An 11,071-nucleotide genomic window follows, 5' to 3' on the forward strand; every position below is an offset into this window, starting at 1 on the left:
TGCTTCCTGCTTCGGCGTGATTCTTTCCAGGCCATCAGTAACAAGGGTGGCAAAGTTGTGCTTGTGCCAGAAGCCAAATTTTTTGACACTTTAATTGTGATCAGTACTTGTAGCACTGCAGTGTACCTTGTAACTTTGGAAGCTCGGAAAAGTTGGTACAACATGACCAAATATACAGAGTTGTAGGCCCGACGAAAAGAGGCATATTAACACGCGTTTACTCCAAACATCTTTTTGTCACATATAATATAAATTCAGGCTTCTTTTGTCCCAGCTGTGCTGATTTCACTCCCCAAAATAAGGCACCTGCTGGTCTTTTGATGCACAGAAAGTATGGTGAGGTTTCAAAACATTTCAGGCTGCTGCGCCAAAACTATACGGACAAAAACGCTGGTGTTCACCGGCGCGTACTACAGTACACCAGAGTGGAAGATCAAGTGCACTGGGCACCAGTAATCTAGACGCAAGAGAACTCTTGCCAAATGAGGGCCTTCAAAGGTATTCCTTCGGCCTATTCTTCTCCCCACAAAAGCCACAGATTCTATGATCTAAATGGGAGCGCAAGCAGCCTTCGTGCAACACTAGTTTAGACCTTTGCCGGCAGAGTCTTCAGCCAGTGCCCACGTTCGAGGACACAGAACCAGATCAAACCTGATGGCGTGATATGGGGCGCGCACACACCTTCCAAAATAAAAAGAAAGAAAGAAGTGCGGTTATAAAAGCCGGCGAATTTAAACGTGCAACACAATCCTCCGAATCCTCCACTCGGAGTGGTTTTGCCTTGCCCGCAGGTGCTAGATAATACAACACCGAACGACAGCCGATGTAAAGTTTGAGTGCACAATGAAATAGCATCAAGTTCGCGAAAAGGCGCCCTTTCAGCACACGTTTGCTCCTTGAAACTGGTTAAAGCAGCGAAGAGTGTCAGGTAAGTGTCAGCGAAGAGACGCAGCAAAAGGCTGCGTCTGCTGCAACCCGGGGCATGGAGGAAAAAAAAGTTAGGAGACGGCATTACGTCACGCAGCTAGCCTTCGCAAGCCCAGGTCCGTTGAAGCCGTTCCCTCCGCCGTTTCCCTTTCTCAAGCCGCCGCAGTCGGCCCTCCAAGGTCGGGTGGGCCGGCGGCGGCGGCGGTCTCCGACTCCGGGGCATCTCTCGTGTTTCGTTGGCGGTAGCTGTTCCCCGTCCTTCCTGCATTTGTCTGCTCGGCGATCTCATGCCCGTGTGCGGGCAGGAGTGCCATGTACGTGCGGAAGACAAAAGCCGTGGGGAAAAAAAAAACAACATATAGCAGGCTTCGCGACAACGGGCCGCAGAGCAGTTTCGAGCAGACGAAATTGAAGAGCGCGGCGGCCCATACAGAGGCGGTGCGGTGGGGTCACGTGGTGCAGTGACGCCTGGGCCGACTTCGATTTTACTTTTTATGTATAGGCTTCACGTTTCTCCGGCGGCGCCGTCTCCTAACTTTTTCTTCCTCCATGACCGGGGGCTTCCGAGCCGATTCCCCCCGATTACCCCCGAACTGGCTGCTGCGCCCCACGGAAGTGACGTACGTCAACAAAAAAAAAATTGCGTAACTGCATTGCACTGCAATTATTTCAATAGTATTGCATATACTTTTGGCAGCGACACATTAATATTCTAATATCAAGATTTATTTTTAGCCTGAGTTTATTGTCTTTTAATATGACGTCACCTAGTCACCGTGACGTCACGAACATGCTTTGTAGATGTTTGCATTATATTTTTCTCTGCGAAACTCGAGTTTGTTATTGTTTTTGACACTCGCGTAGAAGAAGTTGTGTTAACAAAGCACTTTTTATAGATTTACAACGGGTTTTACGGATGACCTACGTACGAGCGGCATGGAGAAGAGGCCGAATTCGATCGAAGAGCGAATTTTGGCGTTTTGGCCCCGTACTGGCATCCGTACGGGTAGAGTTCACGTCTGTTCCGAGTTTGTTCCGTTGGCCTGTTTCATATATATTCCGTCTTCGCGCGGTGCCGAGGCAAGCATGAATGTACAAGCGTTGGCGTTGTGTGGAGTCGCTCACGAGTGGTGCGGTGCTGCGCTGTGTTTTTGTTTCATGTGAGGTGTTCAGCTCCAAGCCTGTGTCTTCGCGCTTGTATTTTCTAATTCACAGTCGTCAAAGTCCGATGACTATTCGTGGCAGCAACGCGAAGTGCTGGTCAGCGCTTGCGCAGAGCGCAATGATTTCATATCAAATATGTACAGGTATCAGAATTGTTGCCCCAAAATGTGCAGCAAGGTACGAAGCACCGTGTTGCCTTCAAAACGTGACCGATGTGTGTGGTGCGTCGTAGTTTTCCAGAGGTTTATTGTTTGTGTGAAGCTGCTGGCGCCGGAGTCATCGATGCTATATCATCACAGTCATCGTTATACACGGTGTTGTGTCGGTATCACAACGCGAGGCAAATATTTTGATACTGCTCCGTACTCGACTTGCAAGTGTCCAGATTCGTGTCGCAGCAGGAGTGTATACGTGAATAATCTAGAGCCCCATCAGTTAGCAATGGTGCGTCGCAGTGACAGCGAGTTCTCGTTCGTGCGCATCAACTTGCCGTGATCCCTGTCGTTACAAGCGTGGAGTTACTATGGCATTTTCCGTGTGTGTTGTGTTCGTGTGCTCCAAAATTTACGATGTCGCCAAACGTATGTGATCGTGCCCATTTATGACAGGCTAAGTGATGCGTCAGTGGTTTCAGCAATAACAGGTGCTACGTGCTGTGTTGAACTGTTTTATCTACTATCTACATTCTAAGCATACCATCTAGATGACTCTGCGTAGTTGCTGTTTCTATTTGCTCTAACCTCATTTGCCTTGTTCATCTTTTTTGCATGGTATTTTTTATTTACGTGTGCATGCAGCATATTTGCACTAAATCAGCCTTACGCACTTACCTGTACATGCCATAACCCTCTTTGCAATCACGTGTGCATGTGCCCTGCAGTATTTCGTCAACTACTGTGCATTCTAGCAAAGATTGTTTACATGTCGTTCTGAACCATTGCTAATAGCCTGAATTTCCTTTAGTAGTATTACTAACATACCTCTTTCTTTCTCACCTGCTGGCTTCGTGTTGCTTTTCAAAGGAATTGATGATTTAACGCTGCGTCCAAAGATATGTTGGACAAACTTGCAAAAAACGTAATACACGGGATATACCTGCTAACTTTCTCAATGGCACAAAGCACGTACACTGATCACACAGGCTAAAAGTATGTCTGACGTGCTCCACACTCTTCGTCTGCTCCTCAATGCAGTCATGCTTGATTTTTACCCAACCGGCAAAACCACTTCTGCTCACTGACGAGCCAGGGTCACCGTCACGCCCACTTCACAACATATGGTGAAAGCAGTCTGTTCTGATTTTTACCCAACAAACCAAAACACTTCCACTCACTGACTAGCCGTGAAGAGTCACTGTTAATAATTAATCGTTACTAATCATTTCAGAAATACAGATGTAACGCTAGGGATGGTGAAGGCTGTGGTGGAAGTCCGGGGTGGGCAACTTTGACGGCGCTTGTGGGTTTCAATGCACTTGGACTAAGAACGGCTCTCACGGGGTAGAAGCCCTAGCATCCTTCTGCTCGCAAATCCATAAAATATTTCTCTGTCTATTTGTTTAGTGCAATACATAGTTGACTCCATTGAAAAGCACCATCAGAGAAACATGAGAAAGCGTTGCTTTTGCCTCTGTGGAATGAACCAAGGCAGACCCGCTAGGTATCTGCATCTAAGCATACACTGGGTGCTACTGCGCAGCCGACTGGTACCCGTTGGCGAACCTGCTTCTCACACAACAACGCAAACCTGTTGCATGCGGCCTGCGCGCATTTTGTTTGTCTGCGTGGAATGGAATGGCTGTGCCAGCAGGAAGCAGCAAGAAACAGTCGCCAGAAAAAATTTCCATCGGCAGACTTGCATACTTCGAATGGCAACTGGCAGGCTCCATGGTTCGACACAGTGGTAATTCCAGTGTGCCACCAATGCAACAAGTCTCTCCATAGTATCAGGAGATTCGAATATAGGTTAACAAGGGTGGTGTGACAACTGTCGCCGTGCTGAAAAATGCCACAACAGGGGCTGTACTGTGCACAGATTTTTGGTTGCCACTCCCATCCCACCGAATTGTGCCAGCTTCTAAGTTTACCCCGCACCATTTCAAGTTAACTAATGTTTGCTGGTGTTTGACAGATGCAAGCACCAGTAAAGTGTGTCTGTCGTCTTTAGCGCTAAAATCATGTTCTCAAGGGGAAACTGAGTTTAACGAGGTTGCGGGCCTGAAAGCTGGCAGTGCTCATGGGGGTCGTAGCAGAAAAGTTGCAGCATGGTGTTGTGCTGTTTTTGCTATGTTGATGTTATAAAGTGCATGTGGTATTTATATGGGTCATAGGTTTCAAACAAGGCACTAGTTGGAAGTCGTTGCTGTCTCCTCCCTTTGTTACACTTGGTAGTCGTGCTCTTTGTCTCTTTGTTTGCAAGAATTATTCGAAACTAGCTAGTGTAATTACAATTATACAACTAATTTTCTGGGAAGGAAATGCTGCCTTGTGCCTGCTAAAGGATATACCCTCTCTTGGCTACACCCATCGTAAGACAAGATAGCAACGCAATACTCTACAGAGCCCGTGCACAAGCTGCTGCCTTGCATTGGTCTGACCCACAGAATTGGCAGGAACAGCTCCCCAGGACTGATCCCGAGCAATGGTTCTGGCTCGCTCATGCCCCTCAACTTCACCGAAGTCAATGAAACCTTGCTACACAGGCTGCGGCTTGAAGTAGCATTGATCTGAAAGTATCTGCACACAATCGGACGCGAGGACAGCCCAGACTGCCTTCTGTGTAAGGCTGTACAGAGACAATTGATCATTTGCATAGTGTTTGACCAAGGTATACTAGTGGGTGAAAAGACCTTGAAGCAGCCTTACTACGCTTGAATGCTTACCCTCTGTTTGAACGAAAGATTTTGGGCACGTGGGCTGACACGAAGAAGCAAGATCGAGTGGTCAAATCGCTGCTTGTCCTGTCTGGACTTTTGGGTATTGGTGGTGAAATTTCACAAACTGCGAAACTTCTTTTTCTGGTCGGTAAATATGTTATGCGAATTATACAGTGATTAGTCTGTTTTGTTTCTGCGCCCCATTGCATGTTATACATGCTTTAAGTGTACAAAGTTCATTGGTTGATTTCACTGTCATTTCTCATACCCTCAGTATGCAGTACCTTCCATGCCCCAGCGGGATTTAAGTAGCAGGCCCAAGTTCAGTTTCTAATGCTGGCCTCTTCTCCTTTCAAAAATCTTTTACTCTCTCTACCTCTCTTGCCAGCATGCCAGGTGCTTGTAACAGTTTACTAGGATCCGCAACGGTCAACATACGATAAAAATTACTTATGACTACTATCATTGCTGAAGTTCACTGCATTCAGTGTACTAGGGTGTTTGGCGCACAATAGTAATTATGACTGCAGACAGCCTACAGACAACTTACAGTTCTTAAAGCCCACATTTAAATCTTGCCACGCACTCGTTCTTGCCTTCACTTCGATAAGGCTGTCACAAATTGGTTGATCAGCTGAACATGCTGGAAGGGATGTTTTTCTACACTCTGAATTAATGTTTGATCAACGTGCATACATTAAAGAATTTGGTGTGGTTCTTCCTTTTTATCTCTTGACACTGCAACCAATGGGCTGGTCAAAGCTGTGGCTTGTCATGTGTGTTTCCAGTACATAATGGTGCATTCTGCCTGTTGCCAAATCCAACTGCAGAAAAGTTCTTAAGCCCTAATGCAGTGCTGGCAATGGTCTTTTGTGGGCTATAAAAGGAAAATGTACTGGTTGTCGATCAAATAAAGTGAGTCATTTTTAAATGTTTCTTCCCAATGCCTGATGTGTTTTCTTGGAGGTTGCGTGTTTGTTTAGTCCTTTTGGGAACAGAAGGGCATGTATGGCTCATGTGTTGGCCATGAGACTAATCAGCATTTGAAGGTTCGTGGGACAGGTACAACTTGTACAGCTGGTGAGCGAACGGATATAACTATTACATTTTCGATTTTCTTGCAACATGTTACTAGCATACAACAATTAGGATTTATAATTTAGCTGCAGTTCTTTTTTATGACAATACTGCTATTGTGCTCATTATAAAATGAATAATTATTCAAGAACAGTTATACAATGTCAAAGATGTTTCATTTAAATGCTGCTAGTGTTAAGACCCAAAAGATAAGTTTGTAGTATAGTGTTCTGAAGCAGCACCATGAATAAGGCATGCCATGGTGGAGGGCAATGAATAAACTTATACCACCTGGAAGTGTTCAATCAACAGCAAGATCACTTACTCACGGACAGCTGTGTTTTCCGCCTCCTTCACAAAAACTGGTATGCCCAGGAAACCTGCTGCCTCGTGTTCAGTAGTGCAACACCTCAGCCCATGGGCTGCTACTTTGGATTGGTGTTTGTGTTGACATTAAATACATTTAATGCTCTTAAATTCCGCATAAGTTTTTACGAGTGCCCTTCCGTGTGCATAAATTGAAGGCCAGCAACAATGTGTGCGGCGCCATCAGAAAACATGTCATAGTTACTCCCGCCGTTTACCACCCACGCGTTTTGCGATGAGCGTCCGGCATCGTCCTGGCTTGCGCGTGGTGCTCGCAAAAATACCAAGGAAACAGTCACGTGCGTCCGCGGCACAAGGAAGAGCACAAGACAGCTCGCAGACGCCCAGCTCGCGAAGCCGGTTCTAGCGCGTGCCGACGCGTTCCACTCTTGGAGGAATGGGAAAGCCTGCGGACAAAACGATCCGGGTCAGCCAGTCATGCATGCGGAAGATAGATGGATATGACGATGACTACTACTGCCACAGTGAGAAGTGACGGCGACGACGGAACACGTGAATAAATTGGTGTCATTCAGTGCTAACATAAAAAGAAATCCTCCAGCTTCGCCTTGTGTCACTTAGTGCAAGTTTCACCAATTTTAAAGACGAAGGTGTAACATCAAACGCGCAAAGTGACCGTATATATACGTGGCCGTCGGCGGGGCCCCCGATGTATGGACTGGTGTACGACTTGAACTCATTTCGCCAGAGCAGCAGCCAAATCCTCTCACCACGGCGCTAAACCGGCACCTTGGCAGAATGGAACCTTGCTGCCACGTGCTGCCAGGCTGCACGTGGCAGCACGTACGGATGCGCACACATAGCTCTTACTGCGGGGGAGCTTCAGCGTGATGAGCATCCAGTCTGCTTGTCAGAAAACGAAGGCCTGAGTGCTTTTTTTTTTTGGACAGCAAACGTCACATGGTTGGCCGGTTCTTCAGCACTTGCAGTGGTGGGCTGTTGGACAGCTGCTGCTATGACCAGAAGCAACACTACTTCCATGACGTTTGTATACGTAATTATGTGCAACAACGCTGTTATCAATTTGGTGCTGACAGGAGCTGTGGGCACAGTTTATGTGAAAGACCATTGTTGGCGCTACATTTGCTGTCCTTACCAGCGTGTCACGTGTGGTACAGAGCTGTGCTCTCGCTGTTTATTGATTACGAGCACAATTTTTACAACGGTGTATGAAGTTGGTGAAATGAAGTACAGTGCATCTCCTGGATTGGTCGGTGCTATCCTGCTTCGGCGTGGTTCTTCCCAGGCCATCACTAACAAGGGTGGCAATGGGAAGCCAAAAGCCAAATTTTTTGACACTTTGTGATCAGTACTTGTAGCACTGCAGTGTATCCCTTGCAGCTTTGGAAGCTCGGAAAAGTTGGTACAACATGACCAAATATACAGAGTTGTAGGCACGACGAAAAGAGGCATTAACAGTGTTCACTCCAAACATCTTTTTGTAACATCCAATAAACTTTAATTCAGGCCTATTTTGTACCAGCTGTGCTGATTTCACCCCCCCAAAATAAGGCACCTGCTGGTCTTTCTATGCACAGAAAGTATGGTGAGGTTGCAAAACATTTCAGGCTGCTGGGCCAAAACTATACGGACAAAAACGCTGGTGTACAGCGGCGCGTATTAGAGTGCACAAGAGCCCCTAAATAAGCTTATTTAGTGGCCGGAAGATCCAGTGGGTACCACTAATCTAGGCCCAAGAGAACTCTTGTCAAATGAGGGCCTTTAAAGGTATTCCTTCCGCCTATTCTCCCCACAAAAGCCACAGATTCTATGATCTAAATGGGAGCGCAAGCAGCCTTCGTGCAACACTATTTAGACCTTTGCCGGCAGCCTAGCTCTTCAGCCAGTGCCCACGTTTGAGGACACACACCCATTCTTCCCTATTCAGCCACAGCGGATCAAACCTAATGGCGTGAAATGGCGCGCGCACACACCTTTCAAAATAAAAAGAAAGAAAGAAGTGCGGTTACAAAAGCCGGCGAACTTAAACGTGCAACACAACCCTCCGAATCCTCCACTGGTTTTCTTCCTTTCCCGCAGGTGCACCGTAGATAACACAACACCGAACGACAGCCGATGTACGAAGGAGGAGAGTTATCATCCTGCGCTTACGGCGCGTAAACAATGAAAAGCACAGCCGACCTAAACATAAGTGCCGGCACGGCCACTTTGCACGGCCGGCATGGTACTTGGTACTAGTTTCGGCGATCAACAAGAACGACCAAATCCAAGAAATAATAACAAAAAACAGGTGACGTCACTTCCGTGGGGCGCTCCAGCCGTCAGCGATCGGGTGAGCGTGTTTCCGTCTCCAAAACGCTGTAACGCCAAAACTTCCGGTGACGTCACACAAAAATAAAAAAACAAAAAACAAATACGCAGAAGCCGTCTATGCATTAAGTAGTAGTGAGGATACTCATAAAAAGTAAAAATATTGCTGCGCGTGTAAGCATTTGCATCGAAACGTTTCACGCATTAACGAAAGTGGGGCGGATGCGCCACGAGCGCCTACTAGTGGTAGAAAGCACCCGTAAAAAAAAAAAAAAAAGAAACAATGGCGTCTTCTGATGTGTGCGATTTGTCCACAAAGTTTGTGTAGGAACTGTTACGAATGTAGTGCATCATAAGGCTCTAAAGTCGTCTGCGCCGTGTGTGTCTTGCCAAGTCGTCATTTGTACGTGATGAAGTCGTGGTGGGCTGTTTTTACTCGTAGCGTCGTCACCTATCTCCTGCCGAGAACGTCCTGGCTTCATTTGTTGCTGGTGTGTTGTGTGTCTGTGTAAAATCTCCCTGATGGAACTTGAGTGGCTTCGTTCTACGACAGCAGTGGTGACAAGCTACAAGGGTTCTTTTTCTGGCTGTGAACATGGGCTCACCCGACGTTAAACGTGAGGCCTACGTAGCTGGTGTTACAACTCGCATTCTAGTTCACTCTACTGACAACGGAAGGTATCCTTTACGGAGTGGTTTCGCAGGTTGCTCTGGGTGGTAGTACAATCGGAGCAACGATGCGTTTTTATGCTGTACACAATCGTCTGAGACTGCGTATCTTACAAACAAAGCAGTATGAATGAGCGCGAATATTGTTCAGGTAATCAAATGCGCTGGCGTTGTATAGAGTGTTTCATGACTGCTATGGACTAAGGTTGTTCGTAAGCATAAGCAGTTATGTCGGCTGTACAGATACACTGCTCTGCACATCGTGTGTGTGTGTGTGTGTGTGTGCGCGCGCGCGCGCGCGTACGCATATTACAGAGGTGGTGCCACATGTTGGCATCGACGGATAATATGGCGGCACCTGGTGCTTCTGCGGGCCACTACATCTTTCCCTCCCGGGGAACAAACAATCATTAGACTAGACAGTCCTGTCTGCACAAATCACCAATACGGTCACCGTTTGTGTGCAGAAATCACCAATACAGTCACTGTCTGTATGAGCCCTGGCAGCTGTCGAATCACTGCACGTAATCTTGGAAGTGCACTGGAGGTCTGCGATTTCTCCTGGGCCGGTCAGGTGGTGGCCCTGGCATTGAGTCCGTTTCCCTCTACCGGTACACTGCACTCCTCAGTGCCAGAGCCTGGAGCCAGACTTTGTGGCTGCGAACCTTGCGGCTGTGGTGGGCTCGGTGGCACATGTGGTGGTACAGCGCGTGAAGACTCAAGTTGATCTGTGGATGAACTCGCAGATTGTGTTTGTGGCGGACCACCAGGTGCAGTGATCCAAGTCTTCGATGGTGCAGCTCTACTTTGGTAGTCCGTCAACGGGGGCATGTTGTACGTGCAAGAGTTGTCCTTAGTTTCTTGCCCTGGTGATGCCTCTTTTGGTACCGCTGATAGCTGTGAAGCGTTCCAAGTTCGACCGTCTTCCAGATAGAAGGACCAGTGGCCAATTTTTTTGAGGATCTTTAATAGTGGTCCATAACTTGGAGCCTGGAACTGGTCCAGGAACTGGTTTCTTCACTCGTATGTAGGTGCCAACTTGGAACTTGGGGACTCTTGCAGCTCGCTGTTGTTCAGCGTATGCCTTACTTTTTCGTTCACACTCTGCGACTCTTTTTCTGAGCGGACTCATCTCCTGTGAAGGATTTGTGCTGAAGTCAGCTCAGCTGACCAATGACGTCCAAAGAAGTCCTCATGTGTCGGCCATGTAGAAGAACGGCCGGGGAGAGACCGGTGGTGCTGCGAGGGGTGGCTCTGTATACTCCCAAGTACTCAGTCACAGTTTCCTTCACTGGACGCTGCTCCAGCACAGCCAGTTGAATGTATGACTTCAGTACACGATCAAATCTCAACGAGACCACTTGCCTGTGGGTTGTACACGGCAGAAAAGATGTGGTTGATTCCACGGTCTTCAAGGAAGGACTCAAATTCCCCTGATGTGAAGTCGACCGTGAACAGACACTATTTCAGTAGGGTAACCCTCACGTACGAAGAGTGCTAGAAGCAACTTCGTCACCGTGTGAGTGGTAACGTCAGTGCAAAAAGCCACTTCTGGCCATTTTGAAAAATATTCAACTACTGAAATGGCAAATCAGTAGTCTCCAGGTGCACGCTGAAAAGGAGCAACAACGTCAATAGCTATCTTGTCTCAAGGTTTGTCAGGAAGAGGAATTGGCTGAAGTGGTGTGGGTGAGATCTTGG

Source organism: Haemaphysalis longicornis, unplaced genomic scaffold (genome assembly GCF_048455015.1).
Source record: "Haemaphysalis longicornis isolate Haplotype H1 unplaced genomic scaffold, Haemaphysalis longicornis Haplotype H1 scaffold_6, whole genome shotgun sequence".
NCBI classification, from domain to species: domain Eukaryota; kingdom Metazoa; phylum Arthropoda; class Arachnida; order Ixodida; family Ixodidae; genus Haemaphysalis; species Haemaphysalis longicornis.